The sequence below is a fragment of the Bombina bombina genome, chromosome 7 (genome assembly GCF_027579735.1).
Source record: "Bombina bombina isolate aBomBom1 chromosome 7, aBomBom1.pri, whole genome shotgun sequence".
Classification (NCBI taxonomy): Eukaryota; Metazoa; Chordata; class Amphibia; order Anura; family Bombinatoridae; genus Bombina; species Bombina bombina.
In genome coordinates, this window is record NC_069505.1 from 153,656,842 (window position 1) to 153,681,390 (window position 24,549).

Consider the following 24,549-nt stretch of genomic DNA (forward strand, 5'->3'; position numbering starts at 1 on the left):
TTTGGTAGTCGCAGCTTTACCTGTTCATATTATCTACAGATGCTCTAGTTTTATATATGATCTTCTCCTTTCTATATGGTGATTATATATTTTCTTTTAGCGTTTGTAATTCTTTATGCATAGGAGTCACCTGAAATATCTAGTTCTTAGCAATAATGGGCGGGTGTCCTAGCCATATGTACCATATATTATCTACACTGACATTCTTATTTCCCAACTATCAGTTAATATTGTTCACTTTACCAGGTTATTAGTTGGGCCCAAAAAATATTTTCTATATGTTGAAGTGGGAACAAAATAGGTTTTTCATATGAAATCCACAAGCGGTCTCCTTTATCTCAGGATACCTTCCTGTATTTATACTATATGCCAGGTTCAAGTGTGGCCTCATGAGTATCCTGGAAGGTTTACATTTTGTTAGGCATGTCACATATGTACTGTTTCTTTGTTATGTTTCTAATGCTTATTGGATATTGTAACTTGCTTGAATCACTAGTTTAAACCTCTATTTAAAAAAAAAAGTGTCTTAACCCCTTAGTGACCGGAGCACTTTTCCATTTGTTGACCGTTTGGGACCAAGGCTATTTTTACATTTCTACGGTGTTTGTGTTTAGCTGTAATTTTCCTCTTACTCATTTACTGTACCCACACATATATACCGTTTTTCTCGCCATTAAATGGACTTTCTAAAGATACCATTATTTTCATCATATCTTATAATTTACTATTAAAAAAATTATAAAATATGAGGAAAAAATGGAAAAAAAAACAATTTTTTCAAACTTTGACCCCCAACATCTGTTGCACATCTACAACCACCCAAAAACACCCATGCTAAATAGTTTCAAAATTTTGTCCTGAGTTTAGAAATACCCAATGTTTACATGTTCTTTGCTTTTTTTGCAAGTTATAGGGCACTAAATAAAAGTAGCACTTTGCTATTTCCAAACCACTGTCAGGAATCCCTGAATATCCTTTAACATGTATATATATATATATATATATATTTAGAAGACATCCCAAAGTATTGATCTAGGCCCATTTTGGTATATTTCATGCCACCATTTCACCGCCAAATGCGATCAAATAAAAAAAAATGTTCACTTTTTCACAAATTTTTTCACATACTTTAGGTTTCTCACTGAAATTATTTACAAACAGCTTGTGCAATTATTGCACAAATGGTTTTAAATGCTTCTCTGGGATCCCCTTTGTTCAGAAATAGCAGACATATATGGCTTTTACGTTGCTTTTTGGTAATTAGAAGGCCGCTAAATGCCACTGCGCACCACACGTGTATTATGCGCAGCAGTGAATGGGTTAATTAGGGAGCATGTAGGGAGCTTGTAGGGTTAATTTTAGCTTTAGTGTAGTGTAGTAAATAACCCCAAGTATTGATCTAGGCCCATTTTGGTATATTTCATGCCCCCATTTCACCGCCAAATGCGATCAAATTAAAAAAAACTTTAAATATTTCACAATTTTAAGTTTCTCACTGAAATTATTTACAAACAGCTTGTGCAATTATGGCACAAATTGTTGTAAATGCTTCTCTGGGATCCCCTTTGTTCAGAAATAGCAGACATATATGGCTTTGCCGTTGCTTTTTGGTAGTTAGAATGACGCTAAATGCCGCTGCGCATCACGCGTATATTATGTCTAGCAGTGAAGGAGTTAATTAGGTAGCTTGTAGGGAGCTTGCAGGGTTAATTTTAGCTTTAGTGTAGAGATCAGCCTCCCACCTGACACATCCCACCCCCTGATCCCTCCTAAACAGCTCCCTTCCCTCCCCCACCCCACAATTGTCCCCACCATCTTAAGTACTGGCAGAAAGTCTGCCAGTACTAAAATAAAAATTTTTGGGGGGGTTTTAGGTTTTTTTTTTTTTAAAAAAATAATTCTTCTGCTGTGTAGGACCCCCCTTAGCCCCCAACCTCCCTGATCCCCCCCCAAACAGCTCTTTAACCCCCCCCCCTCTGCCTTTATTGTGCACCATATTGGGTACTGGCAGCTGTCTGCCAGTTCCCAGTTTGAAAAATAATAATGTATTTAAATTTTATTATTTTATTAAATATTTTTGTAGTGTAGCTGCCCCCCCCCCTCAACATCCAACCTCCCACCCTCTCCCAGATGCCTTGATTTGAAAATCCCACCCTCCCCAATCCTCTCTCCCACCCTCCAGATCTACAGCATATTGATGCTGTTTGCATCAATCTCACGTGCACGCGCGCGTCCGTGCACGCGCCCATGCACGCGCACGCACCCGCACAAGATCCCTCCCCCCTCCTCCACCAATAACTACCCACCCGCCTCCCTGGATGAGTTCCCACCCACCAACGGTAACGGCTATCGATAGCCGATGCAGAGAGGGCCACAGAGTGGCTCTCTCTGCATCGAATGGCTAAAAACAGTTATTGCAGGATGCCTCAATATTGAGGCATCACTGCAATAACATGAAAGCAGCTGGAAGCTATCAGGATCACTTCCACTGCTTTCAAAGACCAACGACGTATGGGGTACGTCTTTGGTCATTAACTGCATTTTTTTGCAGGACGTACCCCATACGTCGTTGGTCGTTAAGGGGTTAATTAACAAAGTTGACGGTGCTTTGGCGTCGGTTTTTTTTTCTACATGTCTTAACAAAAAGATTTGACATGAAAAAAAAAAATACTATGATCTAGATCATGGGTTGCAAACCTTTCGGACCTCAGGGACCACTAAACTCAAAATTTTGAATCCTGTGGACCACTAACATGATTTTTTTTAAAAAAGGTACAAACCTCTATAATGTGTACGTGTGTATATATTTTATATATATACACACACACACACACACACACACACACACTGTATATAACTAGTATAACCATAGCTAAGTTTACATTATGTATATATTTACCCATTTTTAAGAATTATTTTTTTGGAATTAACTAACTGAATAACAGAACTGAGAGAATATTTCCAAATGACAGATTAAGGGTGAGTGTCAACTTTTTAGTTGGAAACAGAGAGGCAGAAAGTGTGAAAAAAAAATATTGGGCGCAATCAAATATACGGTGCAGGTTTTGGCGCAAGCGTGGAAACTTGTGCCGCCCGTAATTTAACCTTGCACATTGGGATATTACATAAACCCCGCTGGCAGTTCATAAAGTGCCGTAAGTCGGATAAACTAGCCATGTCCAGAAATGCCCGACTGAAGGACCTCTTCTGCCCGGATCGGATGAAGACTTCTGCCCGGCTGGGTGAAGACGGCTCAAGGTAGGGTGATCTTCAAGGGGTTAGTGTTAGGTTTTTTTTAAGGGGGGATTGGGTGGGTTTTAGAGTAAGGTTGGGTGTGTGGGTGGTGGGTTTTAATGTTGGGAGGGTTGTAATTCTTTTTTTACAGGTAAAAGAGCTGATTACTTTGGGGCAATGCCCTGCAAAAGGCCCTTTTAAGGGCTATTTGTAATTTAGTATAGGGTAGGGAATTTTATTATTTTGGGGGGCTTTTTTAATTTATTAGGGGGCTTAGATTAGGTGTAATTAGTTTAAACTTCTTGTAATTTTGTTTTTATTTTCTGTAATTTAGTGTTTGTTTTTTTATGTACTATAGTTTATTTTATTTAATTGTATTTCATTTTAGGTAACTGTAGTTAATTTATTTAATGATAGTGTAGTGTTAGGTGTAATTGTAACTTAGGTTAGAATTTATTTTACAGGTAAATTTGTATTTATTTTAGCTAGGTAGCTATTAAATAGTTATTAACTATTTAATAGCTATTGTACCTAGTTAAAATAAATACAAAGTTGCCTGTAAAATAAATATAAATCCTAAAATAGCTACAATGTAATTATTAATTATATTGTAGCTATCTTAGGGTTTATTTTATAGGTAAGTATTTAGTTTTAAATAGGAATAATTTAGTTAATAATAGTAAATTTATTTAGATTTATTTAAATAATATTTAAGTTAGGGGGCGTTAGGGTTAGGGTTAGACTTAGGTTTAGGGGTTAATAACTTTATTAGTTATTGCGGTGGAGGATTGTAGTTGACAGGTAGATAGACATTGCGCATGCGTTAGGTGTTAGTTTATTTTTGCAGGCATTTTCGGGAGTTACGGTGCTCCCATACTCAGCGCAAGGCCTGCTATGGCTGCCTTTTATGGCGAGGTAAAAATGGAGTAAGATTTCTCCATTTTCTCCATGTAAGGCCTTGCGCTGGATATTGGATACCGATTTACGACGCAGTCCCATGTTAGCCTTTGTGAGTAAAAATTGCTAGCGAGGGGTGAAATATACGGGCGTAACTTGTATGCTATGCCGTATATGTAATACCAAAATTGCGTAAAAACTGGCGGCGGAGGCTTTTGCGGGCGACGCTGCATATGTAATGGAAGACATTATGTTTAAAATGACAACAAGACTTCCAAGTTACCTCCCCAGTTAGGAATTATTTCAAACTACTTATGATCATGGACAGACATTGGAGTCATAAAATAAGTTTAGATCAGAATGGTCTCAATATGGATGTGAGCTATGACTGATGTTACTGGCAATTAATATAATACTGGTGGGATATGGCTGATCTTCTAAATGGCAATTACTGGAATTCAGGTGGAATGGCTTTGTGCACATGTAGACGACTGCTGATCTAGTTTACAAGTGAAGTGCAATCGATAGAGCATTGTCTGCCATCGTTCTTGCAACCCTGCACCAAGAATAGCTCACAATCTTTTATTACAAGTGAATGATAAAAAACAAAAAAATAATTTAATAAAGAATGTAACTGCGGCAGCCATTTTTTAGTGCACCGTATACTTTTAATGGATAGCGCTGGGTGCGCATATTTCAATTGGAAATGTAGCTCTCTTGGAGACCTGCAGTAAAGTGTTTTGTTAACCACTGTTTGACCAATTGATTCACTATTGATGATGCAGAATATATTTAAAAGCTTTATTTAACTTAACAAGTAATATCTATTTATGATGTGTGCAGTTAATTTCATATAATATAATTTCATATATTGCAATTTACAGTGAAGAGTGAGGCAGGATCATCTGATGGCAGGGGTCTGGGGGTAGGCAGAATGCGTGGCGGCCTGGGACTTTGCAGTAATGGTGTGAGTTAGAGTGAGTGACACAGGGCCTGGGGTCAATGGCAACAGTGAGTGCAGGTGCGGCACTGTGAGACTGTGGCACAGGCAGTACTTTACAGCTGGCTGAGCTTAGTGGCAGTGGCACATTGGCATAATCCAGTCTGCTGGAGTGGCAATTACTTAACTTATTATCCCCGGTGCATTAGATCCCCCCCAGGGCCAGGGGTGTGTTGAGACAGAGACTGGTGTCAATGCAGAGGACGGTGAGTGTGCATTGGCTGGCCTGGCACTGGCAGTCACAGCTGCATAATTAATTTAACCCAACACAATTTAATGAAACAGTTAGTCACTGGCACTCAGTCCTATCAGAGTACAGACAGTCAGTTAGTCATGTTTCATTTTATTTAAAATTAAAGATATATAATATTTACCTTTTTAATTAAAATAAAATCATTAGAACTGGCTCACTGACTGACTGTTATATACATAGAGAGGCTGGCATGGCAGACTTTGGCTTGGGGCTGGCTGGGCCCATACCACGATGCCAGTGAGGTGTACTTTTTTTATCTGCAGGGGTTAAAGTAAATTCAAGTTTGGACAATGCTGGTGGTGGGTATTGTGGGGGCATCAAAATGTACCTTCGCCTGTGTAGACAAAAATCCTTGAACCGGCCCTGCTAGTATGAAGGGTATAATTGTGTTAATGTGGTCTCATATATATATTGGGATATGATGAATTGCATGCATGTCTTTACTTCTTTGGAGTACCTATAATGTATAATTGAGCCACATTATAATGTATAATTGAACCACATATAGCGGGTTAGGGACCAGAGCCCCGCTGTAAAGTGAAAACCGCCTTAAAGTGAAACAAGGCAGTTATAGCTTTCTTTTCAGTGTTTAACATCTTGAAAACATGTTTGAACTAACATATATTAGAAGTGCAATAGTGCTACGTTTAGTTTAACACTAGCACAGCACAGTATTCAATAAATACTGTACCTGTAAAATAGTGACAATTACTGTAGTAAAATTTGCCAGACTAGCACTGAGACAAATATTGCACTGAAATGCTGTTAACAGAGTGAACTAAGCATAACAAAATAGTGCCATTCACTTTTTTTGCAATCTCACGATGATTACAGCACTGTTTCAAAATCCTTGGAGGTTGAACTTCAGCTCCACAAAGCGCTGTATTAGCGAATCGCTGTAAAGTGAAGCGCTGTAAAGTGAGGTATACCTGTAGTATGTTAAGTTGCAATAATCACAATAGCAACATTGTTACTTGTATCTGCGTTTGCAACTTGTGATTGTATCAATTATGGTATGTGGTGAGTTGTGTGTTGTACAACTTCTTTATTCTTCTGTACTCAAAGATATTTAGATCCTACTAGAGGCTTTTATCAAATAGTTTTTTGGTGTGAGAATGATCTTCTGATTAGCGGTATGAAGCAGTGTGATTCAAACACCTTGATCTGCAGTGAAATATTAGTGGATCACCCTCCATTGATGTCTATGGGGAAAAAAAAGTTACCTTTAAACCTAACACCCTAACATAAACCCCAAGTCTAAACACCCCTAATCCACCGCCCGACATCTAAATAAAGTTATTAACCCCTAATCTGCCGCTCCCGACATCGCCAACACTAATAAAAGTTATTAACCCCTATTCTGCCGCTCCCTGGCATCGCTGCCACTATAATAAAGTTATTAACCCCTAAACTTCTGACCTCCCACATTGCCGCCACTAAATAAACCATTTAAAACCTAAACTGCCGGCGCCCCACATCGCAATACACTATATTAAACTATTAACCCCTAAATCTAACACCCCCTAACTTTTAATTAAAATTACAATATAATTATTTTTAAATAAATAAAAACTTACCTGTGAAATAAAAATAAACCTAACAATAAACTATAGATTAACCTAACATAACTATTCTAAGAAAAAAAAAATACTACCAATTAAAAAAATCGAAATTACAAATTAAAAAAAAAAAAACTACTAAAAAAACTCAAAAAAATCCTAAACTACCCATTGCCCCTAAAGGGGCATTTGTATGGGCTTGCCCTTAAAAGGGTATTCAGCTCTTTTCCAAGTGCCCATCCCTAATCTAAAAAAAAAAACACACCCAAAAAAACTAAAAAAAAAAAACTAACACTAACCCCAGAATATCTACTCATGGTTCCTGGAGTCCAGACATCCATCTTCATCAAGGGAGCGACACCTTCATCCATCTCAGTGGATGTTTTCTATCTTCATCTTGGCGGCGCAGAGTGGAGCTATCCTGTAAGCCGAAGACATTGTGCATGGAGCGTCCTCTTCATATGGTCAACGACGTACACTGAAGTTGAATGCAAGGTAGCCATTTCAAAATGGCATACCTTGCATTCCTATTGGCTGATTTGATTCTATAGGATGAGAACTTCTGAAATCAAAACAGCCAATAAGATGAGAGCTACTGAAATCCTATTGCATGTTCAAATCAGTCAATAGGTTTTCTGAAGCTCTCATCCTATTGGCCCATTTGAATTTCCAGGATAGCTCTGCGCTGCCGGGATGAAGATAGAAGACATCCCAGAGATGGATGAAGGTGTCACCACCTGGATGAAGACGTATGTCCGGACTTCAGGAACCAGGGTTAGTGTTAGTTTTTTTTTGTTTTGTTTGTTTTTTTTGTGGTTTTTTTTATAGATTAGGGATGGGCACTTGGAAAAGAGCTGAATGCCCTTTTAAGGGCAGTGAAAAAGAGCTGAATGCCCTTTTAAGGGCAATGCCCATACAAATGCCCCTTTAGGGGCAATGGGTAGTTTAGGATTTTTTAGAGTTAGATTTTTTATTTTGGGGGGTTGGTTGGGTGGTGGGTTTTACTGTTGGGGGACTTTTTATCTTTTTAAGGGCTATTGGTAGTTTATTGTAGGTTAGGGGGTGTTTTAAGTTTGGTGGGGCTTTTTTATGGCTATTAGATTAGGTGTAATTGTTTTTATTTTTGAAAATTTTGTTTATTACTCTTTGTAAGCTTAATGTTTTTTTTTCATAATTTAGTGTTTATTATTTTTTGTAATTGTAGATTTTTTAAGTTTTTTTAAATTTGTAATTTAGGTTTTTAATTGGTAGTATTTTTTATTTTATTAGAATAGTTATGTTAGGTTAATTTATAGTTTAATTTTAGGTTTATTTTTATTTCACATGTAATTTTTTTTTAAAGATAGTTAATTTTAATTTATAGTTAGGGGGTGTTAAGTTTAGGGGTTAATAGTTTAATTTAGTGTTTTGCAATGTGGGGGGCGGCGGTCTAGGGGTTAATAGGTTTAGTTTAGTAGTTACTATGTGGGGGTGGCGGTTTAGGGGTTTATAGGTTTATTTAGTGGTGGGGATGTGGGAGGCAAAGTTTTAGGGGTTAAAAGGTTTATTTAGTGGCAGTGATATGGGAAGCCAGAGTTTTAGGGGTTAATAACTTTATTATAGTGTCGGTGATGTCAGGGAGTGGCAGTTTAGGGGTTAATATTATATTATATATAATAGTGTTGGCGATGTGGGTGGGCGGCAGATTAGGGGTTAATAAGTTTATTTAATAGTCACGATGTGGGTGGCGGCATATTAGGGGTTAATAGGTGTAATATAGTGTCTGAGATGCGGGAGGGTGGCAGTTTAAGGGTTAATATGTAGTTTATGGGTGTTAGTGTACTTTGTAACAGTTTAGTTATGAGTTTTGTTTTGCAAAATCCATAACTACTGCTCTCAGTTGGCGGTATGGATCATGTCGGTATAGGCTGTAACACAAACATTTTAGCCTGAACGCACAACCTGTCATATCGGCGCTATAAAAATCCCACACAAAATCATAATTTTTATGAGTGTGGAATGGACATTCTTTTACAGGCTAAAATACCTGCGGTATAGCTATCCCGCCAAGACTCGTAATATGCGTTCATGGCCATTACGCTGGAATTGCCATTTTTAGCGTTAAAAGCCGTACCACAACACTTGTAATCTAGCCGAATGTTTGTTCTCTCTGTTGTAAAGGTAGACTCAGGATCAGCAATGCACTGCTGGGAGCTAGCTAGTTAGTGACTGTCAAATATATAAGAAAAAAATATTGTACTAAAGCTGTGCTGTAATTTGGCTTTACTATTTTTGGAGCTTCTATTAAATATAAAATACTCTTTCAGCGTATAGGCTGCTTGTCTATCTGATAAAAATACACATCCTTTTACAGTGAAGGAAAATATCTCCACAATCAAGTCAGGTTTAAAGAGGTAGATTACCTGTTTATTTACAGTTCAAAGTAATTGTACAAAAATTAGGCAAAACAGAGAATTTACAGCATAAAATTCAGACAAAGGCCCCAAGTTATCAAGGTCTGTCAGACCTGATCCGACAGTGCGGACCAGGTCCGAAAGATCTCGCTGAATACGGCAAGCAATACGCTCGCCGTATTCAGCATTGCACCAGCAGCTCACAAGAGCTGCTGATGCAACGCCGCCCCCTGCAGACTTGCGGTCAATAGGCCGCCAGCAGGGGGGTGTCAATCAACCCGATCGTACTCGATCGGGTTGATTTCCGGCGATGTCTGTCCGCCTGCTCAGAGCAGGCTGACAGGTTATGGAGCAGCGGTCTTTGTGACCACTGCTTCATAACTGCTGTTTACGGTGAGCCTGCAGGCTCGTCAGAAACACGGGGCATCAAGCTACATTCGGAGCTTGATAAATATGCCCCAATGTCTGTTTAACATTTACCAGCATTCAGTGCAGGTCTAAGTTTCCTTCTTCAACAATAGCAGGCCAGATGAAATTTTCATTTTGAATATTCTAGGAAATTCATTTCCACAAATACTTGGTTTTTATTTCTTTTAAAATGAATATACATTTGTTAAAAGAATGTAAATATTTTGAAGGTGAACTTTCATCTGTAGCTAAAAATACTTACCTTAAGAGATATGTTATTAAATAAATTACCTACATTAAATACAATTAAATTAAATTAGCTAAATCACAAAAAAAACAAAACACTAAATTACAGAAAATAAAAAAACTAATTACAGATCTTTAAACTAATTACACCTAATCTAATAGCTGTATCAAAATAAAAAAGCCCCCCCAAAATAAAAAACCCTAGCCTAAACTAAACGATCAATAGCCCTTAAAAGGGCCTTTTGCTGGGTATTGCCCCAAAGAAATCAGCTCTTTTACCTGTAGAAAAAAATACAAACAACCCCCCAAGAGTAAAACCCACAACCCACACAACCAACCCCCCAAATAAAAGCCTAACTAAAAAAACCTAAACTCCCCATTGCCCTGAAAAGGGCATTTGGATAGGCATTGCCCTTAAAAGGGCATTTAGCTCTATTGCATCCTTCCGACGTGGAGTGGCTCCATCTTCAAGACATCCGGTGTGGAGCATCCTCTTCAAACGACATCTTCTTTGGAATGAATATCACTTTAAGTGATGTCATCCCAGATGGCATCCCTTAGATTCCGATTGGCTGATAGAATTCTATCAGCCAATCGGAATCTAAGGGACAACATCTTGAATGACGTCACTTAAAGTGATATTCATTCCGAAGAAGACATCGTTTGAAGTGGATGCTCTGCGCCGGATGTCTTGAAAATGGAGCCGCTCCACGTCGGAAGGATGAAAATAAAGGTTTGTCGTCTGGATGAAGACTTCTGCCCGTCTGGAGGACCACGTCTGCCCATCTGGAGGACCACTTCTGCCGGCTTCCTGGAGGACATCTTGCCGCTTGGATGAAGACTTCTCCCGGTAAGTGAATCTTTGGGGATTAGTGTTAGGATTTTTTTAAGGGTGTATTGGGTGGGTTTATTTTTTAGGTTAGGGATTTGGGCCTGCAATAGAGCTAAATGCCATTTTCAGGGCAATGCCCATCCAAATGCCCTTTTCAGGGCAATGGGGAGCTTAGGTTTTTTAGTTAGGCTTTTATTTGGGGGGTTGGTTGCATGGGTGGTGGGTTCTACTGTTAGGGGGTTGTTTGTATTTCTTTTTACAGGTAAAAGAGCTGATTTCTTTGGGGAAATGACCCGCAAAAGGCCCTTTTAAGTTTAGTTTAGGCTAGGGTTTTTTTTTTTTTTTTTTTTTTTTTTGGGGGGGGGGGTATTTTGATAGGGCTATTAGATTAGGTGTAATTAGTTTAAAGATCTGTAATTTGTTTTTTATTTTCTGTAATTTAGTGTTTTTTTGGGGGGGGGGATTTAGCTAATTTAATTTATTTAACTGTATTTAATTTAGGTAATTTATTTAATTGTAGTGTAGTGTTAGTGTTAGGTGTTATTGTAACATAAGGTTAGGTTTTTTATACAGGTCAATTTGTATTTATTTTAGCTAGGTAGTTATTAAATTAATTAGTTAATAACTATTTAGTAACTATTTTACCTAGTTAAAATAAATAAGAACTTGCCTGTAAAATAAAAATAAACCCTAAGCTAGCTACAATGTAACTATTAGTTATATTGTAGCTAGATTAGGGTTTATTTTATAGGTATTTAGTTTTAAATAGGAATAATTTAGTTAATGATAGGAATTTTATTTAGATTTATTTAAATTATATTTAAGTTAGGGGGTGTTAGGGTTATACTTAAGTTTAAAGGGTTAATAAATTTAGAATAGTGGCGGCGACAGAAACGTTGGGGGCGGCAGATTAGGGGATAATAACTATAATGTAGGTTGCGGCGATGTTAGGGGCAGCAGAGTAGGGGTTAACAATTAGCTAGTGTTTGCGAGGCCGGAGTGTGGTGGTTTAGGGGTTAATATGTTTATTCTAGTGGCGGCGATGTCCGGAGCGGCAGATTAAGGGTTGATCATTTTATTTTAGTGTTTGCGATGTGGGAGGGCCTCGGTTTAGGGGTTAACAGGTAGGTTATGAGTTTTATGCTACGGCATTGTAGTGTTAAACTCATAACTACTGACGTTAGGAATCTTGGAGGTAGAGGGTGTACTGCTCACTTTTTTGGCCTCCCATAACAGAATCGTAATACCGGCGCTATGGAAGTCCCATAGAAAAAAGGGTTTACGAAGTTTACGTAAGTCGGTTTGCGGTAAGGCTAAAAAAGTGTGCGGTGCCCCTAAACCTGCAAGACTCGTAATAGCAGCGTTAGTGAACTAACGCTGCTTTTTCAACTTACCGCAAAACTTGTAATCTAGCCGAAAGCCAGCTATTTTATAAACAAACATAGACCAAAAAGAATCAATTTCTCCTACATGTTATACTCTGCAGCTGATATTACGAAGCATAAGCAACACATTAAAGTGATGGTAAATTTCAGACTTTAAGAATGTTCTAAGGAAAAATATATTAGTGTACAATCCCTTATAATTTATTTTATAAAAAAAAAGTGTTTGCTGTATATATATTTTATAGTAAAGGATTTATAATCCTACTTGGTCTCTTATGTTCCTCTGACCCCCTTCATTTCCTCTTTTGGCTGGGTTGTGACATAGAGAGCAGTCCCATCCAATCTCTTCATAGGATTCCTAAGGTTATTCCTAAGGTTATTTTTTTTATAAAGGACTGGACTTCAAGGGTGTCATGTGACACACAAACTGATTGGATGTTCCATGGAATTGTCTAAAAAAAACAAATTATAAAAAAGTTTATCCCAATGTGCCGGCATAACATTGTATTTGAAGCATTTCTATAGGCACTGATTTAAACCTTTTCAGAGGGCACATACTTTTTTTTAATGGAGAAGTCTACATTTATGGCATTTGATTAGCTAAAATTTATAATCACTTTAAGGGAAATAAAATTGTACAATACACTGTACCCTTTAAACCTGTCTTTAGCTGAGACTTCATGTGCCATCCAACATACCAAGGTAATCATTGCACCAAATCCTGGATCCTTAATACACACCATTTATCATAATCTCCCCCTAGCTAAGACCCTGTGGGGTTCATTACCATGAACATTATTTAATTAATTTTAAAAATGCTATGAACATTTCCATATTTGGCTCCAGCATTAAAGGGCCATGATACCCAAATGTTGAAACACTTGAAAGGGATGCAGTATAGCTGTAAAAAGCTGACTAGAAAATATCACCTGAACATCTCTATGTAAAAAAGAAAGACATTTTACCTCAAAAGTTCCTCAGTAGTCACATCCCATTGTAAAGGACTTCTAAGCAGCAAATCAGTATGTCTGTCCCGGGACAGCTAAGGGATTGATCCTTGTGCACTCTTATGATATTTTCCTATTCAGTTTAAGGAAGTTTACTATGAAATCTTATGAGAGTTAAGTGAAATCTCATGAGACCACAGTAAAAGAGTTCATGACCTCAGCACTGCTGATGCTGATTGGCTGAAGTTCATTTCTTCATTTTTTTTTTTTTTTTTTACCTGCAGCTGGGCAGCAGCTGAATTATAACTTTTTACACAGAACTTACTCTGGTGAGCTTAGGAAATTGTGAGGTAAAATATCTTCCTTTTTTTGCATAGAGATGCTCAGTTGATATTATCCTGTCAGCTTTCTACAGTTATACTGCATCCGTTTCAAGTAATTTAGCATCTGAGTATTATGTCCCTTTAAGTAAACTGTAAGACTGCAAGTTAAGAAACTAACTGGTCAGCCTAAATATTTTTGTCTTTATTCTGACTCATCCAAGTTAAGGGAGCAGCTACAATAACCAGCATAAATGGGCTGTAGATACCTAGATACCTTTCATTACTTATTGTATTCCCCTTTTCATGTAATTTAGCTCTGAAACTGGGGCTTTTCTAATTCTTAAACCTGGAAAAGTATACTGCAAATTTCTCAAAGCTAGACCTGTTATATTTGTTTCCCTAATTGGCAATAGATGACAGTCTGCAAAACAATGCACTTTTTAATAACAATGTGACCGGAGCTAGCCTTATCCACAGACTCAATAAAGGCAAGTAGTGGGTTAAGTTTGGCTACTGAAAAACATTTGCAGCATATAAATTTAGACTTGACTGATATGGTATTCTATTACAAGACAAGAGAAATGTCTTTACTTGCCCGGGATATATTTTAGAGACTCTAAAGCTAATTTAATGGTAAAGCACTCTATTATAGAATAATAGTTCTCCATGGGAGACAGTTTTGGAACTACATTTCTCATGATGCTTAGGCACTCTGCACAGTATAGTTGAGCATCATGGGAATTGTAGTTCTAAAACATCTTGGGTGCCAAAGTTAGCCATCACTAGCTTAAAAGGGACATCATTTTGTTTTCATGATTCAGATAGAGCATATATATTTAAGCAACTCTCTAATTTACTTCTAAACAACTTTCCAATGTATTTCTTTTATCAAATCTGCTTCATTATCTTGGTATTCTTTGTTGAAGGAGCAACAATGCACTAATGGGAGCTAGCTGAACACAATCAGTAAACCAATGAAAAAAGGCATATGTGCAGTCACCAATCAGCAGCTAGTTCCCAACTCCTGAGCCTACCTAGGTATGTTTTGTTAACAAGTGTACTAAGAGAACTAAAACAAAAATATATAATAGAGGTAAATTTAAAGTTGTATGCTCTGTCTGAATCATTAAGGAAAAAGGTTGCGTTTTATATACCTTTAAACAGACTATTGAGCACTCTTCATTGTGGATTTTCTGTTATAGTGCTGCTCCCAACCCAATCTTAGATGCATCTGCTTCACAATAAATTCAGGAGTTACTAATACAGATGTATCAGTAAAAAAGCTCTAATCTGTATTAGTAAATTTAGTTACAACTTTTTTTTTTTTAAATCATATTACAATAAATCAATATTAAAGGGATAGAAATGTATGTGTGTATTTCAAATTTTAAATACAAGAATTCTTGCAATATTCCTCCATTAGCGAAAATGCTTCGGGTAAACGTTATTAATCTTTTTCAACTGCATACTCACATATGTTGTGAGGGCCCGACCATCAATATTTAAGCTCAGACTGCTGGTGGTGGTGTATATTGTGTCTGTAAAGACTTAAAGGGACATGAAACCCAAATTTTTTCTTTCATGATTTAGACAGAGCATACAATTATAAACAACTTTCTTATTTACTTCTATGATCGATTTTGCTTCATTCTCTTGATATTCTTTGCTGAAAAGCATATCTAGATATGCTTAGTAGCTGCTGATTGGTAGCTGCACATAGATGCCTACTCTAATTGGTTCACCGTGTGCATTGCTATTTCTTCATTAAAGTATATCTAAAGAATGAAGCAAATTAGGTAATAGAAGTAAATTGGAATGTTGTTTAAAATTATATTCTCTACCTTAATCATGAAAGAAAATGTTTGGGTATAGTGTCCCTTTAAGTTGTGTCATACAAACCACTGCTGACTCTGAGAAGCTATGCTACTTGAATACTGGTACACAGGCCCTCACAGCATATGTATGTATGATACTGAAAAACAGTAACTTTTACTCGAAGCATTTTTGCTATTTGAAATCTATTGCAAAAAAAAGCTTCTATTTAAAACTGAAATGCACCCATGCACATTTCAGTTTTTAACTTTCGGTCCTTTTAATATGAATGTGGGAGTAGGATTAAGGGACACAATTGAAAAAAGTGAGAGAGAGATCTGGATAGAACATTCACAAGTATAAACATTACACCTTATGCGTTTTCTGTAAGAATGTTTCATAATAAAATAATTTGCTTACTTTGCAACAGGAATAAATTGCACCAATAAAACAGACTTGGCATGAACATTTGCAAACCATTTTATATACCTGTAATAGAAAAAAAGTATAAATAGCACCCTCATATCCCAAAGGATAAAGAACAGTCTGAAGTTGGACAGTTGTGATATATTCAACCAGAAAAAAAATCATGACTAAGGGCTCCATGTATTATAAGGCAAGTGGACACGCTTCTCAGCTTGACAAGTTGTCTGCTCTGATTCACTGCATAGGGCAGCGGTTCCTGTTGGTTCCATATGTATTATTATATGCTCAAGTGAGCTTGTAAAGCAGTGGCATCACTAGGGGGGTGCGGACCGCACCGGGTGACACCCACCAGGGGGTGACACCACCCCATTAATGTCCCATGTTTTGTTTTTTTCATGTGCTAGCCTTGTGCCTTGGCCCTTGTAAGAAGGGCCGATGTGGGGCTGGTTTCAGCACACCAAGACAGGCACAGTGACAGAGGCAGTGTCAGTAGGGCAGGCAGGCAGGGCTCCCGGCTTCCCAAACTAAGCTTCACGCTTTAGATTTAGATAGTGATGTCACGGAACTGCGTGCAGGCTATATCTTGGTGCTGCGCTTGGGGTTTAACAGTACAGTCTCACTCTCTGAAGGATATGATTATTATGAAGGAGATGAACCCCTTCCTTTGCCCAGTCCAGTGCACTGGGATACCCAGGCCCAGCTGGTGTTTTGTGTTAAGGAGATGTAGAGACTGGTCTGGGTAAGTTATATCTCTAATGCATTTAAACATGATGATTTTTTTCCACATCTGAAAGACTCAAACAAGTTGTAATTTTCCTCATTTCAATGGTCCCTAAATACTGGAAGAGGAGGGGAGTCAGACTACAAAATCCAGTGTTATTTGGGAGATGGGATTTATGAATAGCGTTAGTAAGAAAACAACATAAAAAAAACATTTGTGTGTGTGTGTGTGGGGGGGGGTGACCGGTGACACCAAGCCTAGTAACGCCACTGTTGTAAAGTCCCCTTGTCAATCACCCCAGGCAAGCGAGTTCAGGGTGATTTCTCTTCGCCACCTCAGAGTGTAAGAGGCAGCAGTCTAATTACCACTGGTTCTTACATTGCAGGAAACAAGGGCTCCGGAGACGTTTACATTGCTTCGTACATTGAGCTCAACAAATTTATAATGCAGTTATTGAAAACTCTTCCATGTTACACAACCAATATACATGCAGATTTATCATCTAGCCAAACAAAACAGTTCCCAAACCCATATACGATTTTGTAAATTTCAGTTGATGCATGTTTATTTTCTTTACAGTTGTATCTTACCTTATCCCATGGTTATTTGCTGTATAGCAATGAGTTGTGAACAAATACTTATGCTTACTTAAAGGGATAGGAAAGTCAAAATTAAACTTGCATGATTCAGATACAGAATGTAATTTTAAGACACTTTTAAATTCACTTCTATTTTTAAATGTGCTTCGTTCTCTTAGTATCCCTTGTTGAAAAAGATATATGCATATATCCTCACTAGTTGGAGTTATCTTCTGATTGGTGCCTTCGCACATTTGTCTCTGGTGATTGGCTAACTAGATGTTTTCAGTTAGCTTCCAGTTGTGCAATAATATTCCTTCAGTAATGGAAAACAAGAGAATAAAGCAAGTTTGATAATAGAAGTAAATTGGAAAGTTGTTGGAAAATTTTATGTTTTATCTGAATCATAAACGAAAAGTCTTGGGTTTCCCGTCCCTTTAATGCCCTTAATTTATTGCTAATCATTTTATTGTTTTTGTTATTTTGCTTGCTTGATTATATGTAAAGCAAAATAAATGTTTAGCGTTCATAAGAATTGGCTTTTGTTGGAGGAAGTCTCAAAGATTTAAAGTGCTTGGTCTATAGAGATATTCTAAATTGTTTGGGGTACAAATATCATTACACATTATTCCTATTTTTTGAGACAAAATGACAATACATTTGAGAACATTTCTCCTCCATGTTACTAAATGAGTTTAATTAGAAACCTGACTTGTGTGCCTTTGCTAGGCTTGCCTCTGTAAAGAAAACAGGGCTAACTAGTAATTCTTGTATCTTACTACCCAATCCCTCGGCTAGATTTAGAGTTCTGCGGCCAAAGGGTTACGCTAGCTATGCGTGCTTTTTTTCTCCCGCACCTTTTAAATACCGCTAGTATTTAGAGTTCACAGAAGGGCTGCGTTAGGCTCCAAAAAGGGAGCATAGAGCATAATTTACCGCCACTGCAACTCTAAATTCCAATGGTGCTTACGGACACGGCCAGCTTAAAAAACGTGCTCGTGCACGATTCCCCCATAGGAAACAATGGGGCTGTTTGAGCTGAAAAAAACCTAACACCTGCAAAAAAGCAGCGTTCAGCTCCTAACGCAGCTACATTGTTTCCTATGGGGAAACACTTCCTAAGTCTGCACCTAACACCCTAACATGAACCCCGAGTCTAAACACCCCTAACCTTACACTTATTAACCCCTAATCTGCCGCCCCCGCTATCGCTGACCCCTGCATTTTATTATTAACCCATAATCTGCCGCTCCGTACACCGCCGCCACCTACATTATACCTATGTACCCCTAATCTGCTGCCCCTAACACCGCCGACCCCTATATTATATTTATTAACCCCTAATATGCCGCCCCCAACGTCGCCGCTACCTACCTACACTTATTAACCCCTAAACTGCCGACCGGATCTCACCGCTAAAATAATAAATGTATTAACCCCTAATCCGCCTCACTCCCGCCTCAATAACCCTATAATAAATAGTATTAACAGCTAATCTGCTCTCCCTAACATCGCCGACACCTAACTTCAAGTATTAACCCCTAACTGCCGACCGGAGCTCACCGCTACTCTAATAAATTTTTTAACCCCTAAAGCTAATTCTAACCCTAACCCTAACACCCCCCTAAGTTAAATATAATTTTATTCTAACGAAATAAATTAACTCTTATTAAATAAATTATTCCTATTTAAATCTAAATACTTACCTGTAAAATAAACCCTAATATAGCTACAATATAAATTATAATTATATTGTAGCTATTTTAGTTAGTTTATTTAATTGTATTTATTTGTAGGTATTGTATTTAATTAATTTATTGATAGTGTAGTGTTAGGTTTAATTGTAGATAATTGTAGGTAGTTTATTTAATTTATTTATTGATAGTGTAGTGTTAGGTTTAATTGTAACTTAGGTTAGGATTTATTTTACAGGTAATTTTGTAATTATTTTAACTAGGTAACTATTAAATAGTTATTAACTATTTAATAGCTATTGTACCTGGTTAAAATAAATACAAAGTTGCCTGTAAAATAAATATTAATCCTAAAATAGCAACAATATAATTATAATTTATATTGTAGCTATATTAGGGTTTATTTTACAGGTAAATATTTAGATTTAAATAGGAATAATTTATTTAATAAGAGTTAATTTATTTCGTTAGAATAAAATTATATTTAATTTAGGGGGGTGTTAGGGTTAGAATTAGCTTTAGGGGTTAAAAAATTTATTAGATTAGCGGTGAGCTCCGGTCGGCAGATTAGGGGTTAATACTTGAAGTTAGGTGTCGGCGATGTTAGGGAGGGCAGATTAGGGGTTAATACTATTTATTATAGGGTTATTGAGGCGGGAGTGAGGCGGATTGGGGGTTAATACATTTATTATAGTAGCGGTGAGATCCGGTCAGCAGATTAGGGTTTAATAAGTGTAGGTAGGTAGCGGCGACGTTGGGGGCAGCATATTAGGGGTTAATAAATATAATATAGGGGTCGGCGGTGTTAGGGGCAGCAGATTAGGGGTTCATAGGGATAACGTAGGTGGCAGCGGTGTGCGGTCGGCAGATTAGGGGTTAAAAAAATTTAATAGAGTGGCAGCGATTTGGGGGGGCCTCGGTTTAGGGGTACATAGGTAGTTTATGGGTGTTAGTGTACTTTAGAGCACAGTAGTTAAGAGCTTTATAAACCGGCGTTAGCCCAGAAAGCTGTTAACTACTGACTTTTTTCTGCGGCTGGAGTTTTGTCGTTAGATTTCTAACGCTCACTTCAGCCACGACTCTAAATACCGGCGTTAGAAAGATCCCATTGAAAAGATAGGATAAGCAAATGGCGTAGGGGGATCTGCGGTATGGAAAAGTCGCGGCTGCAAAGTGAGCATTAGACCCTTTCCTGACTGACTCCAAATACCAGCGAGCGGTAAAAACCAGCGTTAGGAGCCTCTAACACTGGTTTTGACGGCTACCGCCCAACTCTAAATCTAGGCCCCTGACTGCTACCAGGTGTCTCACTCTATCTTACTGCAGGTTTAAGGCTGGGCATTGTTTCTCCCATTCTAATTCAGAAAAAAGGAAATGTATTATATCAGAACAACAATTATTATATTCAATACCCCACAAATCTAAAAACAATTGAGAAAACCTCTTGCAATGCTATTTTATAGCCTAATTCACCACACCTACTATGTAATCTACAATACCGTAATGACCTTCAAACAGTATTAGCATGTATATTCATGGTTGTCACAGTTAATGCAAATACAAATATTCTAAAATCTATTAATGTCTGTCTCAGTTACAATGATTCTTGCTATTCTTCCTGTGTCTAATTATGCTTTCATTTTACATCCATTTTCATTTGCATAACACATCTATGTATATTGACAACAAAATGATAGGATTCTAAATAACTTAACAAGAAATGCATTTAAAAGGGACACAACACTCAAAATGTACCATTCCTGATTCAGAGCATACAGTTTTAAACAATTTTCCAATTTAGTTCTATTGTCTCATTTGCTTATTCTTTCTGTATCCTTTGTTGAAGAACCAGCAATGCACTACTGGGAGCTAGCTAAAAGTGCACGCTGAGCAAATAACGTGGCATATTTGTGCAGACACTAATTAACAGCTCCTGAGCCTACCTAGGTATCATTTTCAATAGAGGATACCAAAAGAACAAAAATGATATTATAGAAGTAGTTGTTAAATATCAAAGGCTCTATCTGAATTATGAAAGAAAAACTTTGGGTTTCATGTCCATTTAATACTAATGGGAAAAATCCATGTATTGGATGAGTTCAGTTTTAAGGGTCATTCTTTTGCTTTATATCCAAGTTAAAAAAAATAAATAAAAAAAAATAATATAGCAAGTATGTCCCTACTTAGGTTATTGTCAGTATTAGTGCTTCTAAGGATGGAGATAGATGCCCCCTGTGGGTATACGCTTTGTTAATCAGTTTCCCTCAAATCCAAAAAACTCTTACAAGATCTTGTAGAATCTTGAGTCCCTAACTCTTCGTACATAAACTGTTCAGATGGGTCCCTGCCTCTCTTCTCCAGGAACATATATACCATTAAACTGGCCTTCTTTCTGGGGTCACTGACTAATCTATCTGTCCAAGGCAACTGGTAATTCTTAAAGGAAAGAATCCATCACCAGGAATTCTACATTGTGGCTTGTTATAATAATCTCTAGTTGTAGCCATTTCCAAGCAACATAAGTATGATCAGATATCTGTAACCAGATGGGGTTTTAATATTTGAACATGTACTGCTGTAGTTAATCCTAGTTTTGTCAGGCTTCAGCTTGAAATTGCCTTTGGTTGTTAGGTTTCAGATCAAAGATGGCCTTTTGGGATTCTCCATTCAGAAAGGGTGTGAGTATTCCTGCCCTCTCACTTGCTGGTCATCCTTCTCTCTCTAAGCAGTCAGACACTAGAAGGTATAGCTTAAAGGCAAGGTAAACTTGTGTGCACTCGTTAACAAATTTAACAATAACAGACAAAATTAGCATAACTTTAATTAATCAATTTTATATTATTATTATTTTTACCCTCAAATCTTATTTTTAAATCGTTGTCCTGCAACGATTCCTCGTCTGCCCGACTTTTCTATAGAATTGATTGACACTTCTCTAACACTGTGGCCTCCAATCACCACTTTCTCCATGTGGTGGTGAACACAGCATATCAGACGTCATCGGACCGCACTGCGCATGCGTCCGACCCGAAATGTCTACACTGTTGAACGCGCTCGTTCAAGACTCGTGCATGCTCCTTTTGTTAGACAGATTATTAAATATATATGTCAATTTTGATCGTAATACTGAAACACTCTTTTGGATAGCAATAACACACGAAGTAAATCGAATAGTCATTATTTGATTATGCTAAAATATGAATATTCGAAATTGATATTTCGTTAACTGTAAGAATAAAGATACTTACTATTACAAGCCAGGATTGTAATACGTAATCGCGGGGAATAATGAAGACGAGTCTGTCTCATATAATGAATAGAAAGTATCGTACGAAAATTGCGCATGGGCATAAAAATTGTTGTCCGTGAACGCGCAAAATGCTGACGTAGAGAGCGGGTTGATTGAGTCACTACGATGAGAGCGAGAAAATAGGAAGTAGAAGCGGGGAGGAGTTTTACAATAAACGGTACGCATATATTTTATTATTTTTCATGAAAATACTAAATCTATTGTGTAAACCAACTTAGCGACTGCATTGCAGTGGTAAATAAAAAAGTAAACATGTTTTAAAACGTACCCAACTTTACCTTGCCTTTAAAATCTCTAGGTAACAAATACCTGCATTTGATATTTTGGAGGCATTTACCAGTTTTTGCAGAGCTGCAATACTCACTGTACAGCTGCAGCCCATTGCTGTGCAATTGTAGTTTATAACAAAGGATTCAAAACCTTCTCAATTTTTAGGCTAATTATATTTTCCTCCACAAAAACTGGTGTCTTTACTGCCCTTGCACTACATTTGACACACTGTATCTAAAAACTTACACAAATCTCTAGGGATAAAAAAGACACCTCTGCAATCAGGACAGTTTTAAAGTGACCTTTGGCCTGTTTATTTCCTGTTCAAATAAATTGTGCAAGTCAGACAAATCAGAAAATTTCCTGCGTAAGCTACAGAAATGGTCACTATTCGTGTGCTGTTTAGGTGTGCCATGCATGTTCCTCTCTGCACACCCTGCAGCATGTGTAACTTATAAGTGTACAGGAAAACATGGCTAAGGTGGCAACCCCATATTAACCACAGGTCTAGCAGTTTCTTTTTCATCAGTAACACACAACTGTCCTTACAGCACATACCTATCCTCAGCACACTTTCATTAAGACAGAGAGAACCCAGTTAAAAACCTGTACTGGATTCTATACACATAGCCACCTTGATAGTATGATTGGCGCAGCCTACTTTTCCCAAGTACTCCACCCTAGTAAATCCAGGATGCACAACAGAAGAACAACTAAGTTTAAAGATAAATTAAACCCAATTTTTTTTCTTTCTTGATTCAGATAAAGCAAACAATTTTAAACAATTTTCCAATTTACCTCTATTATCTATTTTGCTTAGTTTTCTTGGTAGCCTTTGCTGAAAATAATACCTAGGTAGGTTCAAGAGCTGGGAGGTAGATGTTGATTGGTGTCTGCACATAAATTCATCTTGTCATTGGTTTATCACTGTGTTCAGCTAGTTCCTAGTACTGCATTGCTGCTCATTCAATAAATGATAGCAAGAGAATAAAGCACAGTTGATAATAAAAGTAAACTAGAAAAAATATTTAAAAATGTATGCTCTTTCTGAATAATAATAAAAACATTGTTTTGATTTCATGTCCCTTTAAAAAATAATCTGGGATTGCCTGAGTTGTCCCACATAGCAGTGGCTGTGCATAATCATGGGTCTCTAATATACACCATGTATTGTTCTTCCAAGCACTTGTACACACTGTAAAGTGTGTACATGTTTTTGCGTGTATATGTATGTATACTTGTGTGTGTATATGTATGTATGTATGTATGTATGTTTGTGTGCGTTTGCATGTATGTTTGTGTGTGTGTGTATGTATGTATGTATGCTTGTGTGTGTATGTATGTATACTTGTGTGTGTATATGTATGTATGTATACTTGTGTGTGTATATGTATGTATACTTGTGTGTGTATATGTATGTATGTATGTATGTATGTTTGTGTGCGTTTGCATGTATGTTTGTGTGTGTGTGTATGTATGTATGTATGCTTGTGTGTGTATGTATGTATACTTGTGTGTGTATATGTATGTATGTATACTTGTGTGTGTATATGTATGTATGTATGTATGTATGTTTGTGTGTGTTTGCATGTATGTTTGTGTGTGTATGTATGTATGCTTGTGTGTGTATGTATGTATACTTGTGTGTGTATGTATGTATGTATGTTTGTTTGTGTGCGTTTGCATGTATGTGTGTGTGTGTGTATGTATGTATGCTTGTGTGTGTATGTATGTATGTATACTTGTGTGTGTATATGTATGTATGTATGTATACTTGTGTGTGTATGTATGTATGTATGCTTGTGTGTGTATATGTATGTATGTATGTTTGTGTGCGTTTGCATGTATGTTTGTGTGTGTATGCATGTATGCTTGTGTGTGTATGTATGTATACTTGTGTGTGTATATGTATGTATGTTTGCTTGTGTGTGTTTGCATGTATGTTTGGGTGTATATGTATGTTTGTGTGTGTGTATGTATTTATGATTGTGTGTGTATATGTATGTATGTATGCTTGTGTGTGTTTGCATGTATGTTTGTGTGTATATGTATGTTTGTGTGTGTGTATGTATGTATACTTGTGTGTGTATATGTATGTATGCTTGTGTGTGTTTGCATGTATGTTTGTGTGTGTATGCATGTATGCTTGTGTGTGTATGTATGTATACTTGTGTGTGTATATGTATGTATGTTTGCTTGTGTGTGTTTGCATGTATGTTTGGGTGTATATGTATGTTTGTGTGTGTGTATGTATTTATGAT